This window comes from Marmota marmota, unplaced genomic scaffold (assembly GCF_001458135.2).
Source record: "Marmota marmota marmota unplaced genomic scaffold, marMar, whole genome shotgun sequence".
NCBI classification, from domain to species: Eukaryota; Metazoa; Chordata; class Mammalia; order Rodentia; family Sciuridae; genus Marmota; species Marmota marmota.
In genome coordinates this window covers 20,247,630-20,265,901 of record NW_026000057.1, presented here as the reverse complement: position 1 = coordinate 20,265,901, position 18,272 = coordinate 20,247,630, and the positions used below count along the sequence as shown (strand labels likewise).

The following is an 18,272-nucleotide window of genomic DNA, read 5'->3' as shown; positions in this document are numbered from 1 at the left end:
TCTCCCCCTTCTCCTCTCCTTCCTCCTCCCTTCTCCTCCTTCCCTCTCCTCCTCCTTCTCGTCCTCCTTCTCCTTCCTTTTGCTTTGGTACAGGGGATTGAGCCCAGAGTGCTTCGCCACTGAGCCACATCTCCAGCCCTTTTCTCTATTGGTCTCCTTGTATTCGCTAAATTGCTGAGGTTGGCTTTGTGATCCTCCTGCCCCCAGCCTGCAGGGCGCTGGGATTACAGGCATGCGCCCCCTCGCCAGGATCACAGAGAACTTCTGACCTATTGCCTTCTTGTGCACCTATTTTCCTCCTCTCTAGGAATTCTTAATTTCAAATAAAACCCTAATTAATGGCTTTTGTTTTTCAAGGGTGCTTTCTGTAGAAATGCCTAGCTTTCCAGATGCGCCTACAGAAAAGGAAAATCAGTTATATCGGGGTGTCTAATTATAAAAAATATGGTGCCTGATTCCCATTGGCATTTTCCTTTGCTTTCTTACCACGCTTGCCTTTCTGTTCAGGGCTGAGCTCCTGTGTGGGTGGTACCCTAAGTACTACATTGGTGGATTCTGCCAAGAATGAGTCACAATTCATTCAACTTGCTCATTAACACTTTAACAGTTCCTTCTCACCGAATCCCCTAGTAGTCCCTACTTATTTCAGTCTGCTCTTTAAAGTAGCAGCTGGTTGCCTAGCTGTCCTCAGCAGCTAACCGGCTGTGGGCAGGTAGACGTCAGAAGGGAAGGAATAGAAACCAGGTTGGAGGCTAAGGTTTCTGTCTTTGGTGGGTGTTAGAGGAACCAAAGTCTTCTATCCTAATTGTAACCTGTCCAAAGGCTGTACCTTTGAAGGTACAGCCTATTACCCATATTGTACCCATGAAGATAATTATTAAAATCTGAATACAAAAATGATTTTTATACAGAGGGGGTAACCAGTATATGTATCTTCTTCCCAATATAGCTTTAAATAATCTGCTAAATTCCTAGGCATTGGGTTTTTTCTTCTCCTACCCTAAAATATATGTATTTTGAAATAGTTATTCTGTCCATTTAATAGCTGTGGAAGTACATCATTGTCTAGATCAGAGGTCTAATTCTGAATAGGACCAGATAGTAAGTATTCTAATTTGCTTTGTGGGCTATCCATTCTTGGCACAACTATTCAACTCTGTTATAGTAGCGTGAAAATAGTCACAGACAATACATAAAGGAATAAGCCTGTCTGTGTTGCAAAAGCCTTTATTATGCTGTGGTATTGTGATATAATAAGAAAAATACTTCTGGTTTTGCCCTTGGTTACTGGCATGCATGTCTTCAAATGCTTGAAATTTCAGAAATGAAAAGAGTGTTTTTGATACGTTATGAGATGCCTGGTGGCTTTTAGGTAGCTTCTGGATAGAAACTGGTCTCCAGAAAGATAAAGGCATGATTAGTGGGCTGGGATTTTTAACTCTTCCACTCCAGTCTCCTGGGGTGGAAGTTGATCACCAGCGGCCAATGATATAACCAATCACGCCTATGGAGTGAATTCCTTCATAGTAACCCCAAATGGCAGGGCATTGTTGTGCATACTTCTTATCCCAGTGACTCTGGAGGCTGAGGCTGAAGGATTGCAAGTTCAAGGCCAGTCGGGGCAACTTTGTGAGAACCTTTCTCAAAAAAAAGTAAGAAGAGTTGGGGATATAACCCAGTGTTAAACCATCTCTGGGTTCAAAAAGAGCTGGGGTTTAGCTTGATGTTAGACCATCTCTGGGTTCAATCCTCAGTACTGGAGTGGAGTGGGGGAAAAAAAAAAGCCAAAGGACTGGGGTTTGGAGAAACTTTCATTTGCCAAACACATGGAGGTGCCTGGATGGTAGCACACTGAGGAGAGGTGGAAACTGCACCCCTTTATCAGGCTGTTCATCTGTATCTTTTGTCATATCCTTCATCATCTCCTTCATAATAAATTGGCAAATGAGGAATTTTATATCATCATCATAAGTAGAAAGCTAGTATTTAAAAGCATGTATGTTTATCAATGTAATAAACTAGTAAATGTAAATAAAGTGCTTCCCTTGGTAACGTGAGCCACTGTAGCAAATTTGTCCCATCAGAGGAGGGGATCTGGCCAGTCAGAAGCATAAGTCAACCTGAGGCCCTTAGGATCTGATGCTATCTATCTCCAGTAGATAATGTCAGAGTTGAATTGAATTATAGAATGTTCAGTTGGTGTTCACTGGAGAATTGCTTGTGGATATGGGAAAAACTCCACTGTGACACGTTTGGTCACAGAAGTGTGTGGTGGTGAAAAAAAAAAAAAAACTGTTTGTTTTTTTCCCCAGCAGATATACACTAAAATTTGAATTTCATATAGTTTTCATGGGTTAAAAATTCTTTTTTGATTGTTTTCAACCATTACAAAAACATAAAAGCTAGCCTGTAATCATACCTACTTGGGAGACTGAGGTAGGAGGATCACTTGTTCAAGGCCTGTCTGGTAATATGACAAGAGCCTATCTCAAAAGAAGATTCAAAAGGGCTGGGGGTGTTGCTCCGTGGTAGAGTCCTTGTCTAGCATTAGTTTGCTCCTGGGTTCAATTCCCAGTGCTACAAAGAAAAAAAAAAAAGAAGAAGTAAAAATCTATTCTTAGTTTATAGGCCATACTAAAATGGGAGACAGAGGTGGGTGGGGGAAGAAGGTCAGATTTGGCCCGTGGGGCATAGTTTGCCCACCTCTGGCTTAGGTTTAAAAGTCACTCAAAACTATCACCTCAGGAAATCTGTTCCACAGGCAAGGTAAGGATATCTGCATAGGGATGTTGATTAAAGCTTTCTTGGTTTGGAAAGGGGGGAAAAGAAACCTAAATGAATTTTTTAAAATAGTGAATAAACTATGGCATGTTCAATAGACTATTGTGCAGCCATTAGAAAGAGCAGGTAAGATTGATACTCCTAGTCTTGGAGGGATTTTCATAATGTATTTTTAATTGCGAAGAGAAAATTGGAGAGAAGTATGTATAAAACAATCCCCACTTTTTATAAAATAAAATAATAAACCCCTCTTCTACTTTCATTTATAACATTTGTTGGGTAGGAATTAGGGAATGTAGAAAAGGAGAAAGATAAGATTTTGTTAATGGAAAAAGTATACGTGGTATTGGATAAATGAGGCATAAAATTGTGATTAGCAAGATGCTGAGGAGAAGCCTGGTAGAATTTCAAATGATAATTATTTTCTCCCTTACATTTCATGCATTCCTTGATTTTTAAAATATGGTAAGTATTACAGTCTGAATGTTGGTATTTTTCTCCCCAAATTCATATGTTGGAATCCAGTACCCAATATGATGGTATTAATGTGGGACCTTTCGGGAGTGATTATCATGAGCACTCCAGCTGCATAAATGGGATTAATGCCCTTATAAGAAACTCAAGGGAGCTTGTTCGTCACTTCTGCTATACAAGGACACACAGATCAATGTAACAGTGGTAATGGCTACACCATGTTGTTTTATGCTGTCCTACTCAAGATTAGCCTTACATTGCAACTTGGGACTTTGAAAAGTTGTTTTTTTTTTTTTTTCCCCACTTCCTTTGGTCAGCATGTGACTTCTAAAGAAAAAATCCTCTTTAAATGGCTGAGATATTAACTACTCGCGTCAACTATTCCAGGAAAAGGGAGACAAAGAGAAAAGCCATTTGTCCCCAGATCTCTAATAAGTAATCTTTATTTAGTTTTTCAGAACTGGGAACACCTGGTGGTTTTCAAATAACTTAATTAAAGTATGGGCCAAGGACTTTCTAATTCTGTTCTCTGAAAGAATAATAATGTTTAACTTGCAGAAAAAGAATGTGCTTATTCTAAGGACTACAGGAGGAGCCCAGGAGTTATCTGTAATGACAGGAGTGTTGGGACTGAAGAGAATGACCAAGATGACTATCCAGTGGCTAGATGTTTGACTCAGCACAAATCCTACCTATCCACTAATCTACTGTCCTTCTTTTTTCCTCATGAAAACCCTCCCATAGGGGCTGGGATTGTGGCTCAAGGGCAGGGTGCTTGCCTCGCATGTATGAGGCACTGGGTTTGATACTCAGCACCACATTAAAAAATAAGTAAATAAAATAAATGTATTGTATTCATCTATAACTAAAAAAATATTAAAGAAAAAAAGAAAACGCTTCCATGGAGAATTCTTTAAAACTGGTCACTAGGGTGAAAATCTGGCCATTTTCTCAATTGACTAGTTTATTATAATAAAATCTGATTGTATTCCAACAATTCTTGTCTCTGAATATTGCCTGTGGTGCTGTGAGCAAAACTGAACCTTAATCAGTAACATGAGGAATGGACCCTCACCAGACACTGAATCTACTGATGCCTTGGTCGTAGACTTCCTGGTCTCCAGAACTGTAGGCAATACATGTCTGTGGTATTTTGTTATAGCAGCCTAAATGGAGTAGTCGGTAAATACATATGCAGGGAATACATTCTAAGACCCTACTGTGGATATCTGAAATAACAAATGGTACTTAAATCTTCAATTTAATGCATTTTACTTTTTTTTTTTTTTTTTTTTTGTATAGGGAATTGAACCCAGGAGCATTTAACCACTGAACCACATCTCCAGCCCTTTTTATTTTGAGACAGGATCTTGCTAAGTTGATGAGGCTGGCCACAAACTTGCCATCCTCCTGCCTCAGCCTCCCAAGTTGCTGGGATTATAGGTATGCATCACCATGCCTAGTGATTGCATCTTATATCTTAATTAAGGTGGATATACTGTGGCCATAACTTTTGCAGCTTGAAATGTGACAGGAAAACTATATGAATTTCTTTTTCCTTCCTAACTTTTCAGGTTGAAGTTCTATAATTACTAAGATCTTAGCAACCTCGGCATACATTTTTTTGTTTGTTTGTTTCCTTACTGAGGTTTTTGTCTTTTCACTTAATGGGAACATTTTGTAGCTTCTCTGTGGCATATCTGAATTGTCAGCATCACTACTGTTTTACTCAGGTTTTTGCCACTGTTACAAAAATACCCAACCAGAACAACTTTGAGGAGGAAAAGTGTATGCGGTGTTCATGGTTTCAGAGTTCTCAGCTCATAGATGGTCAATTCTTGCTTTGGGTCCAAGGTGAGGCAGAGCATCATGGCTGAACGGCATAGCAGAGGAAGCTGCTCACTTCATGTCAGATAGGAAGCAGGGGAGGGAGGGGCCATAGGAAAGATGCATCCTTTCAGGGTGTTATGGTTTCCATTTGAGGTGTCCCCCAAAAGAATGTTCAGAGGCTAAATGATTAGATTTTAAGAGCTATAACCTAATCAGTGGATTAATCCACAAATATAGTTTAACTGAGTGGTAACTGTAGGCTGATAGGGTGAGCTGGCGAAAACAGCTCACGGAGGACATGATTTTTTTTTGTAATATTTATTTTTTAGTTGTAGGTGGACACAATAGCCTTTATTTTTATGTGGTGCTGAGGATCGAACCCAGTGCCTTCATGTGTGCTAGGTGAGCGTTGTACTACCGAGCCACAACCCCAGCCCTAAGGACATGATTTTGAGGTTTATATTTTGTCCCTGGTGAGTGGAGTTCTCTTTCTCTGCTACATGGCTGTCATGTTCTGAACCACTTTCCTTTGCTGTCTCTTTCCACTATGAGGTTCTGCCTCATCTTGGGTTCAGAGCTATGGAGTTGGCTAACCATGGACTGAACTGCTGAAACCATGAGCCAAAATAAGCTTTTCCTCTACTAAGTTATTCTTTAAGAAAAATATATATGTATATACATATATACATATATACTACATAATATATTTATATAAATTATTTATATTAAAAATATTTTTAGTTGTCAATGGACCTTTATTTTATTTATTTATATGTGGTGCTGAGAATTGAATCCAGTGCCTCACACATGCTAGGCAAGCGCTCTACACTGAGCCACAACCCCAGCCCTCACCAAGTTGTTCTTGTCAAGTATGATGACTAAAGTACAGGGCCTACCCGCAGTGACTCACCTCCTCTAGCCCTGCTCCACTACCTTCAGTAACCACCCAGTCAGTTCAAATTAGCATATACTGATTAGTCACAGCTCTCAAAACCCAATCACTTTACCTCCAAACATTCCTGCCTTAACATAGGAGCTTTTGGAAGACATCTCATATCCAAACCATAACATTTCACTCTGGTCCCCCAATGGCTCATGTCCATCTCACAATGCAAACTGCATTTGGTCATTTCCAAGAGTCCCATCATCTTAACAGTTCTAGCATTGCCCCAAAATCCAAGTTCAAAGTCTCCTCTGAGACCTAAGGCAAGTTCTTGTCTGTGAGCCCCTGTAAAAATTAAAAGCAAATTACATATATCCAATATATAGTGGCACAGAGTACACATTCCTATTCCAAAAGGGACACATAGGGACATAGAAAGAAGGGATAGGGCCCAAAGGAGATCGAAAGCCTGCTGGGCAAATGGGTCCTGTAACTCCAAGTACAACAGCTAAAACACATGGCTGTGAGATGTTGTTTCCAAAGGGCTTGTGCAGCACTGTGCCTTTGGCCTTGATGGTTTCAGCACTTGTGGGCTCTCTTTTAGCCTGGCTTTCTCCACAGTCAGCAGCTTTTCTTGGCAGACAGTCCATGTAACAGGAACCTCTTAATTTCTGGGTTATCCATTCCAGCTTTGGCTTTACCTCTACAGCCTCATGCATAACTGTCTCAGGAGCAGCACACAGTAACTCCAATCCTGCTACACTTTGTTACCTCCCAAGCCTTCTCTTGAAATCTTGGTGGAAGCCTCTATGACCCCTTCACTTGAACATCCTCCATTCCTGTAGAACCAGCACCAGATGGATGATGTCAAGGTCTACTGACAGCTCGAGCAATGGGTGAACTTCCTGGGGTCATAGCTGCAGTAGTCTCTGAGTGCCTGCACAACAGTAAGGTGAAACAACTTCCCAGTTCCCCTGGGTAAGTAGGGAACTCTTCAAAGGAATTTTCCCTTTTACATCCTTAAGCCTCCAATGGGAGTAGTCTTACAAATTCTTGAGATAATCTTGAGGCTTTTGTCTTACTATCTCTTTGAAAATTACTCAGCATCTCTCTCTCTTTTTTTTTACTGGTTGTTCAAAACATCACAAAGCTCTTGATATATCATATTTCATACATTTGATTCAAGTGGGTTATGAACTCCCATTATTACCCCGTATACAGATTGCAGAATCACATCGGTTACACATCCACGTTTTTACATATTGCCATACTAGTGACTGTTGTATTCTGCTACCTCTCCTATCCTCAACTATCCCCCCCTCCCCTCCCCTCACTCAGCATCTCTTTAGGGGATATAATATCTTCAACAAGCACAACTTTCTTGGCTCCAGTTTTACCTACATTTTTCTGGTTAAGTTGCAAATTTTAAAAAATCCTTCAGCTCTGCTTTTGGCTCCCGGTTCTTGCAGTAAACTGCCAGCAATATTCATGCTGCTCTCTGAATGCTGTACTGTTGTGAAATTTTCTCCACCAGATTAATTAGTTTATCACATTTAAATTCAGCCTCACACAAAGTCTTAGTAAATGGCCAAAATGCAGGCAATTTCTTTGCCTGAATATAACATAAGTAACATCTTGTCCAATTTCCCATAGAGTTGGCATTTCCCTCTGAAACCTCATGAGGATAGTTTGCATTCCTAGTGGTATCCTGGTCTTCTGAGCTCCCACCAGAATCATTCATTAAGCTCTGCTTACAGCTTTCTTAACTTTTTACAGCCTACATCTCTAAACTTTTCCAAATTGCTACTGTAAACCAATTCTGAAGACGTCTGAGTTAGGCTAGTCACAGCAGTGCCCCATTCCTGTGCCAATTTCTGTTTTAGTTAGCTTTATCCCTGTGATCAAAATACCTGACCAGAACAACTAGAGGAGGAAAAGCTTATTTGGGGCTCATGGTTTGGGAGATCTCCATCCACAGATAGCCAGCTCATTGCTCTGGGACCAAGGTTGAACATTATGACTGAAGGGTACAGTGGAGGGAACTGCTGACCTCACGACAGCCAGGAAGCAAATGGCGGGGATGAGGATGTAGCTCCATGCAGAGTACTTGCCTAGAATGTACAAGGCCTTGAGTTTAATCCCAGAATTAAAAATCATAAAGTAAAAAAAAAAAAATTATAATTGGGAAACAACTAAATATCCAATAAAAGAGAATACATTGCTGAATATTTTGTTCCATCTATATAACAGAATATGGATTGGTTCTTAAAAAGAGGTGGCTCAGGCTGGGGTTGTAGCTCATGTGTGAGACACTGGGTTCAATCCTCAGCACCACATAAATAAATGAAACAAAGATAATGTGTCCATATACAACTGTTATATCAGATTCATGGGACCCCAATAGACCTCCAGGAGCCGAATCCGATACAATCACACAAGAGTCTTTATTGCAAGCTCGAGCCTGGACTCACAACTGTTTCCAATGCAGTGGTCCCGAGGAGTGAGTCCTAGTCCTTAGTTCAGTGAGATTTTTATAGGTTTTGGGGGGTAATCTCAGCATCACATCACACAGCAAATCATTCCATACAGTGGGAAAATCAAACAACAACTCTTAGCATTGATTAGTATATTCCTTGGCAGGAATAATTTGGGTAAGGGTGATTGGTTAGTTCAAGTGGTGGATACATTTGAACTGATTGGTTTAGGCCATGAGGGATCTAAACTACTGGGAGGGTCACCTGGCATTCCAGGTATTTTCCCTGTCTCACGCTGATTGGTGGTTGCTAGGGGGTTGCTATGGATCTTCAGGATCAGGCATTAGGCCACAAACATTCTTTGGTCTTTTCAGGAACTAACATAACTGAGTCAAGGACACCTGGGGCCCCAGGTCTCTCTTGACAAACAACTCAGAAGGGTGGCTACATGCCTAGGAAAGCTCTGTGGGTTTTTCCAAGGACAAGGGTCCCCCCCCCACACACACACACACTTTGGACAGACCCTGCTCTGAGGTAGAGGCTGGTTTCTTAAAAAATAGAGTCACATCACTTTCTCACAACTTTAAAAAAAAATGTGGTTCAGTGGTCGAGCACTTGCCTGGCATGTGTGAGGCCCTGGGTTTGCTCTTCAGCACCACATATAAATAAATAAATAAATAAATAAATAAACAAACAAATAAATAAATAAATAAAAGAGCCATTTACAAGTAAAAAATATTAAAAAAGACATGGTCACTGATAAAGACATCATTACTGTCTTCAGTCATACATAGATTCAAGTGTAAACAGATTTCTATTGTTATGCTCGAATTCGGGACCCCAAAAGACCACCAGAGACCCAAGATCGATGTAAGCAGCAAAGAGGTGTTTATTGCGAGCTAGCTCGGTCCTCTGGGCGCACACAGCAACTGGTGACCCTGAGAGGACCCAGCCCAGGGTTTGCAGCAGTTTTATACATTCTTTGGAGAAGGCAGGGACTTCACATACATCATAGCATCTCTTAGCAAATCATCACACACCGAGGGAAAATCAAATAACAACTCTAAAACATGATTAGCACATTCACTGGTGGGAACAAGTTGGGTAGGGGTGATTGGTCAGTACAAAAGGGGTATTCATTTGAACTGATTGGTTTAAGCCAAGAGGGGTGTACGTGCTGAACTACATGGTTTCCCAACATGTTATCAACCACCATAAACTACTGGGAGGTTCATCTGGCATCCCAGATATTTCCCTGTCTCATGCTGTTTGGTGGCTGCTAGGGGTTTGCTATGGATCCCCACCTAGCCTGACTGAGTCAGGGACACCTGGTGCAGCAGATCTCTCCTGTTATTTGTAGATAAACAACTTAGCAGGGTGGGAATGTGCCTAGGAGTGCTCTGTGGGTTTTTCCAAGGACAAAGGTGATGTCCCTTCCTTGGACAGGCTTTGCTCTGAGATAGAGGCTGGTTTTTCATTCCCCCCTTTGGAAACTTGGGAACCAATCATGGTTTCCTCAGTTGGGGGCCTATTTGGGCTGGCTCTACATCTTGGTAAACAGTAATCCTCAGGGGACAGTCTTCAACTTCCCAGACTCACTCAAAATTGGCCTCCTAGATCCAACCTGACTCGATTTACCTATCTACACTGCCTATCCATTTCTAGCTTTATTCCCCCCTAATTTTAGAAACTTTATTGCTGTAAGGAGAAGGGCGACGGCTTGTTCTGGCTGCTTCAGAGCTGAAAAGGGGTGTTGAACATGAGGGGGCTCAATGACATGGGGGACGATGACGATGGATGATGTGGGGGATGATGACATGGGGGACATGAGTTCCCTTTTAGAAGTCAGTTCTAGTTGAAGTCTGGTTGGGGAAAAACAGGTTGTCATCTGGGGATGGGTGCTTCTATGAGAGAAACAAAAACCATGAGTACTGAATAAATGTTGCAGCAGCTAGAACATGTCACTGTACATAAATAAGTCCCCTCACCAGGCTTTAACATCCCCAGTAATCAGGACTGTAAACATAACATTTAACTTTTAGGGTTACAGATGTCCTTCCCCATAAGATACAGTTTAATAATTTAATGTCATCTGATCTTGTAAAATCCTTTTACTAGTATAACCTCTGTGTCTAATAGAGAAACCTTAAATTCTGTTACTTAGGGCTGGATAATCATACTAGCAAACACCAAGCCTACCTGTGTAGGTTAGGAATATCTGTAGGCCTTAAACTAAAAACTACTCCGGCAGTTTCTTTTGATAGTTATCAGGCATTCCTGCCTAAGAATCTCTTTTGTAGCCTCCAGTTTACTTATTCTTGGAAGTTACATTTAACTATTATTATTATTATTTAAAATGCCCAGGAATAACTGTGTTTTTGGCTTTAACTGTCTTTGCTAAGTGTTTAAGATGAAGCAGTCAAACTGACTTTTGTTTCTATCTGTTGTTAACAGCTGAGTTTCCCTGGGAGTCTTGGGGGAACTTTACAGCAGCTTCTCAGTTCTGCTTAGTGCCATTTGCGCTAGGATGGGTCCAGGCCTTGCTTGACCATGTGGCTTCCCTTAGAAGCATCAGGGATGTCTCCCTTATCTGATGACCCTCCTCTTCATAGCAAATGCACTGATTGGCTTTTGGTTCTCCAGTAGTTTCATTAATCTCTCTGATCGGGAGGTTATGTGGCCAAGAGTTGCAAAGCTCTTTAGAGATGTCCCCTGTCCCCTGGATTCAGACTGACTCAGAGGGCAAGAGCCAAACATTGGTTTTCTTGGCCCTTTTAATTTAACTTTAATTTTAAAACTTAATCTTAAACATCCAGCAAATAAATTTCAACAGCCTTTTATTAAGAGTACTGGGCTTTAATGTCTATCTCTCTATCCTATAGGTGATAACTCATTATCTTAAATCAACCCAGGTTGTGTGTTCTTAAAGCAGTACCTCTGCAAAACATTAACAGGCAATCTTTAGACCATTTATCAGAAAACTACAAAATAAAATTAACAAGAGTAAAAACATATTTAGTTCATGCAATAGCTACCTTGAATTTTGATAGAGTTATACATTATAATCCCCTGTTTGAGATCCTAGTAATCATGACAAAAACCAAGTTTTGGACACAACTTTAAATCTACTGAAATTTGGCCTACTTCTTTCATAGTCATTTTTACATGTAGTGAGATGGGACACAGAGCTTTACCTCAGGTAAGGCAGGGCTCTTCATAAATCTTAAGTACTGTAGTTCTGAAACTGATTTTTGCTTTTTAAACATCATTTTACAAAGCCTACATAAATTGTTGCTCAAGTTCACATGAATATTAGCTAACACAATATAATATCACATCTAAAACATGAATTAAAGAAAGGCTTAAAGATTTTAACCTTTTATAGCAAAGTAGCAAAGTACTTTTGTGTTTTGCAATAAAACCTTCATACAGATTAGGCTCTCATTAACTTAAAAATACATTTAAATTGTATCTCAGTGTGAAAAGTAACATAGAACTTTACATATCTTATTGATAACAAGTCCAGTTATAGAACATAATGATATAAATAAATCTCCAACACGTTTTTCTTTTAAGCCTAAAATTACCATACAACTTTAGAACACCAGATTGATATAATGCTCTTTTAAAGCTTCTACCTTATAGACTTGTATACCTGGAAGATATGAACACATTAATAGCACCACAATTACATCTATGATTTTATATTAACCAAATTTAGCTTTTAAAGAAATAACATATTACAATATTGAAAAATAACAGTTGTTGTTTAACCATAGTTGTATAATTTTTAATTTCTTTAAGATTACTTGCTCAAAAAACTTACATATATAACCAACTTACACAGACCTTCTTCATCACTTAAACCCTCTTATTTACTTAATCACATAGACTCTCTTGTCCAGAAACACATTTTACCTCTATTAAATCCATATCTAGAACCTTCTAGTTTATCTTTTCCATCTGTTAACCTCCTTCTGTTCACATTTTGAAACAATACTTGTAAATTTCTGAATTTAGGCAGATTTTTTCATAGACATCAACATTTTATTAGTTTTTTTGAACACCTAGAAAAACTTATAAGTTTAATTTTAAAGACATCTTTACTTTTATCTATTTACCAAATTTAAATTGAACCATTTGAATCACGTGAATCAAAGATATTTGGATCCATTTTTTTAAAATTTCATGAGGCTCCTCATATATCTGCCAATTGCCATATCATTGCATGATATATGACATACCCACGTACAGACATACAACACATAACACAAGTGTGCACATATAACACAAGGCTTTGTAGCTTTTCTCAGGTGAAATCTCCATTGCAATGTTTAAAAAATTCCACAGTTGATCAAAAATAGATTAGAAAACTTAGGTCTGTAGGATCAAAATCATGAGCTCAAAAAAATACAGAATTAAGAAAAAGCAAAAGTCCTAGAAAAAAAATGACTGGCCAGTTATTAGTAAATACCACACAATTTACTTTTTGTTTTAATCTAGTTTGAGTTCAGGTAAAAGACACCTTTACTTTTTTTTTCCCTTGGGCCTCAGCTCAGTCTCCTACTGAGCTTGCAGGCTTCTTCTATTTGCATTTCAACTTAAATCCTGCCTGAGGTCTGGAAGGAGCAAGAAAAACTGGGATTCTGAGGAGAAGCCTCATGCCTAATGCATTTTAACCATAAGTCACAATTTTCAGGTTTGGATGTTGAAAATTATGATACAAGTTTAAGATACAATTCACAAAATTTCATACCTTTACATCTTCCTACACTAGAAAAACTTGCTCACACAAAACTGAAAATAGGATCTTACTTGATAATATAAAGGCTACCATCAGAAGAAATCCCTTTAGGATCATTAAGCTACTTCCTTTGTTCTGAAGTTCCTAAAGTAGTATTAAGTTACATTAAATCACCTGAAAAAAATTTCAAAAGAGAACCACACACTACCATGTATATCCAAAATTAAGCTTTAAAAATTTCCAAGACTGTTGCTATTCAATGTCATTTCAATAAGCCAGACCAGCGTCCCAATCCAACACTTTCCTTTCCTAAATCCTAAACACTGAGGGGAACAGATATCATATCATAATTTACTATCCTTGCCCAAACTAATGCACTGGTAGACCTAGTGAAATCTTCCCAGGCTACCCAGTTCAAAAATTGATGAAAAAATAAATGATTAGGAGTTACTTGCCAACTTGGAAGTAGAGTTCTTTAATTTTCTATCCTAAGTGTTTAAGTTCTTCGGCATGAATTATCTGAAATCATAAACTAAACAAATTACCTAAACCCAACTTTTAACTTCAAGATTATGCAATGCTTCAAAACCCCATTCAGATACCAGATTGTTACAATAAAAAACCGTCTTTTAGACACACATTTAGCCTAGATTATCTTCAAGAATCAATCTATAATAACCTTTAAAACAGACAGACCACATAAGAGAAAAATCTCCCCAGGTTTCTAACTCTCATTTAATTATTACTCCTACATCAGTGGCACCATAGATTTCCCCACTAGTGGACCAGATGTTTTCACATAGGGGCAACTATAGATGTAAAATCAAGGGTCTTGGTGTGGCGACTTTACTGCATTCAGTGTCCTCTTCTTTTTAAGTAGACAGAGATGGAGCAATCCTTACAGTGCAGGGAAGAAATGAGGAAGTTCCCCAAAGCAAAATGGCTTTGGCAGCTGCTGGGAGTCCCTCAGTCCCTCCTTTTATTTATAGGATTAGTTCCTCTGGTTTGGTCCCACCCCAGGCACCAGGCACTCTCCCTATCTCCTAACTTTTCAGTAGTCGGCTCCCCAAAAGTTCATCTTACATCCTCGGCATGCAGTTGTTCAGAGTGCTAGGTTCCCCAAGAAAGCAGAGGGGAGGCTCCTCCCTGGGGTGTCAAAATTTGTAACTGAAAATTCGGTTCTTGTTCTTGAAGCCAATTAATGCCAATTTAATAATGAGGACAGGGTTTTGAGAAAAAGAAAATCGAGGTATCAAAGTCCTTAGGTCCCCAGCAGGCATTTCCCTCTGCAGTGGGTGCACTCAAGCCAACTACAGGAAGAAAAGAAAACATTGCTTCCCTAATCTCGCTTAACAAAGGGGAGTAAAGTTTATCAAAGTTCTTTAAAACACAGCTAAAAGGGGTGTAAAAGGTGAGAACAGAAAAGCTGGCAGTTCTATTGACTTTTGGTCCCTTACAGGAGAAGCATACTAGGGACATTTTTAGGCTAAAATGTAGCTAAAGTTACCTCCACACATCTAAGGCAGATCGGTGCCGCATCCGGCCAAGGGAGCTGAGTCCGGCGAGGTTAAAAGACACACAGGACACCAAGGTTCTTCATCCAGGAGTCACACACTTTATTGCTAACACACTTTTTTTATACCCCAAGCAGCAGAAGTGGAAAACTACCCAAAAGCAGGAGGTGTTACCGCTGTTGACCGGTTCTTGCTTCCCCAATGTTGAAGAATAACACCAAAGAGGCACGCCGAGGCAAGGTCAGAGTAGAAATTAGAAGTTTATTAAAGGACAGCAGAAAAGACTTCTCCCGGAGGAAGAAGGGGACCCAAGAGGTGGAATCCGTGGAAGGGATGTTGTCTCCCCTTTTTATAGTTCTTTCAGTGATGGAATGTAGGTGGGAAGGCCCCAGGGGTGGGACACAGGTGGGCCAAAGAAGTAATCTGGTCAGGAAGGACTTCTGAGTCAGCACCTTTTTGCTGGGGGCTGTTCATTAACATTTCTTTGAGGTGGACTTTGGCCTAGGGCCTTTTTGGGACTTCATTAACATTCCATGAGTTGTCCTGTGTTTTCCCTGAGTCATTCTCTGCATGGTCTCCATTTTAGATTTCACTCGATATTAGACCCAATTTACCTAACTACACTGACTACCTAACTTTAAAATCTGGCTTCATTGGGAGGGGGAGAAATTTAGTTTCAACATCTATTATTGTCAGGTACCAAAACCTCCCTTAACAAGAAGTCCATCAGACCAGAAATGGTCAAGGCATTCCCGTGGGACACATATGTCTCAGACGGACAAGCAGGAACAGAAAAACCCCAAGTTCGCCATGGCCTTGTGAGCTGGCCACACTGGCATGCAGAACAAACTAGTGAAGGTTGGGCTCCAGGGGTCAGGGTGGACATGCTGCCAACAGATCGGAACTTGGGACTCTGCATCTGCCCAAAGTAAAACGATGCCATCACACTTAACAGAGACATAGACAAAAAGACACACAAAGACATAGATTCCCTTTTCAGATTGTCAAAAAAATGAAAGTGGGTGCTGGCCCCAAGCCAACTGGGGCCTTCCCTTCAGACAAACGGATTGGGGGAGCATCCCCCTCAGGTTGGGTCTGACGACCCCAGAATCGGAGATTAGTTCTCTTGCCAGGGTGTTGGGGTGGAGACAGACAGGACAATAGAAACAAACACACATAACACAAAATTCGCAGCACGGCCACAGAATTCGAAGCGTGTTGTGGATTGCTACCCAGAAACTAAAGGCTCAGGAGGACCTCGGATCTGTCAGCTACAAAATACTTCACCAAATACTTCACAAAATACTTTACTACAGGAAATCCACTCAGAACCCAGAAAGGGGCTGGGGACATCTCCCACAAACCCCGTCAGCTGCCCTTCCGTGCATCCACCTGGACCTTTTGCCGACCTCACAACACAGAACCAGAACCTGCAGGCAACCAGAGTACAGAAACTTACACATCGGCAATGCTTTTACTTACTGGCCGGGTTTTTATCACCTCTCGATTGGGGTGTCTGGGTAGGCTTATTAGGGGGATCCCGGACGAGCCCCCATATGTTATGCTCGAATTCGGGACCCCCAATGTGCCTAGGAGTACTCTGTGGGTTTTTCCAAGGACAAAGGTGATGTCCCTTCCTTGGACAGGCTTTGCTCTGAGGTAGAGGCTGGTTTTTACTATTTAACCACTGAGAATTGAACATGGTGACATGCCTCTAATCCCAGCTACTAGGGAGGCTGAGGCAGGAGGGTCACAAGTTCAAGGTCAGCCTGGACAACATAGTAAGACCATGTACTAAAATAAAATAAAAAAAGGTTGCAGATGTTTTTCAGTGGTAGTGCTTGCCTACCATGTGAGAGACCCTGGGTTTAACCCACAATACTGTAAAAACAGACAAACTTAGTTACAGACAGTCATTTACTAGCTAAGGAGTTTAAGAAAGTACTTTCTAACCCTTGTGAATTTTCCTTTTATGTAAAGTTGAAATATTAATGAAAATTTGTTAGCTCTTTGTTTGATATACAGTATAGTTCCTTTAAATATTATCTATTGTAATTGTCATTTTAGAAATTCATATGGCATTTAAAAATTTTATGCACTGAATACTTTTTCATAATGTAGATCATAGAACTTTTTATTTAATTAAAGATCACTTCAGAGAGAAATGATATCTAAAAATCATAGTTTCTATAGTATCTCTGCTGAGATACCTGAGGCAGTCCAATGTAGGCTAGGCATGGGAGAGGGAATCTCGCTAGGGATAGAGTGGCAGATGAAGCTCATGTGCCTCATAGGGCAAGTGGACAGGCCTGCCTACAAAAAGAGAGCAGAGAGAAGAGGTGCCAAGCTGCACAGTGTTCAGGGAAAATGTTTCTTCTCCAGTAAGGCAAAGGAAGGGCACACTGTAGCTTGTGAATAAATGGTAGTGGAATGAATGGACAGATGCTAAGACCGTGCATTTGTAATCTGATTGTCTAAGCCATGGAGAATGAATTAAGAAGGAAATCCTGGGCTGGGGTATAGTGCAGTGGTAGAGCTCTTGTGGAGCCAGCCTGTGAGAGGTCCTTGGTTGGATCCATGGTGCTGAAAAAAGAAAGTTAAAAAAAAAATAGAAAAAGAAGGAAATCTCTCATTCTATATTTTTGGAGAGGATCTTCTGTTGTGGAGAAATTGTATGAGGAAATAGTCACAATTCAATTAAAGGGCACATGTTGTGACCGGTGCAATCCATTTATTCACTAAATAAATGCATTTTATTGAGCACTTACATTGTGCTGGCACTCATGATATGCTCAATTGCAAATTAAGAATCTAGATAACTTTGCCTTTTGATCCTAAAATTTATGTCATTGTGTTCATGATGTATTTGGCAGCTTAAGATAATATGAATGTCTTTGGAGTTTGCCTCACTGGATAGGGCTTATGAGTTAGGATCACATCATTATCTATAACTAGGCAGGGTGGGCTGTGGTATTGTTACCGCTGTTGACCAGTGAGGAGTCCTTGCTTCCCCAATGTTGAAGTATAACACCAGAGAAGCACGCCGAGGCAAGGTTAGAGTGGAAAATAGAAGTTTATTAAAGGACAGCAGAAAAGACTTCTCCTGGAGGAAGAAGGGGACCCAAGAAGTGGAATCCGTGGAAGTGTGTCCCGTCCGGCAGGACACATCAACGTGGGCAGCGAACCTAGATGGGGAGGAATGAAGGGACAAGAGACACGAAAGGTGACAGCAAGACAGGTGTCTGATCAAGCTGCAAACTTTTATTGTTCACACAGGGGTATTTATATGCTGGGGATGGGGAAGCTCTCTAATCAACAATTGCTGGATGTGGGTGGTAAAACTGCCAGATGTCTGATGATCCTGAAAACCGCAGGATGTTCCAGGGAGATAGGTAGCTGCAGGATGCCTCCCAGGCAGGATGTCTCCCAGGGGGCTGTCAGGCTAATCTTTGAAGGAGAATTTCCTTCTAGTCCCTGACATCTCCCCCTTTCTTATATAAAATATTTGACCATACCTTACCGGCCATGTTTTTAGGGGGTGATAGAGGCTCTGTTCCTCTAGGAGGCCTTAG

At 40.4% G+C, this 18,272-nt stretch overlaps 1 long non-coding RNA gene across 1 annotated transcript in view; it reads right to left on the bottom strand.

Annotated features, from left to right (window-relative positions):
* LOC125619775 overlaps positions 1–14,859 on the bottom strand; it is a 22,509-nt gene extending 7,650 nt beyond the window's left edge. The window contains exon 1 of the long non-coding RNA XR_007351364.1: positions 14,694–14,859. This is a non-coding gene — a long non-coding RNA (uncharacterized LOC125619775). The remainder of the gene's footprint in view (positions 1–14,693) is intronic.
* Positions 14,860–18,272: the final 3,413 nt, after the last annotated feature.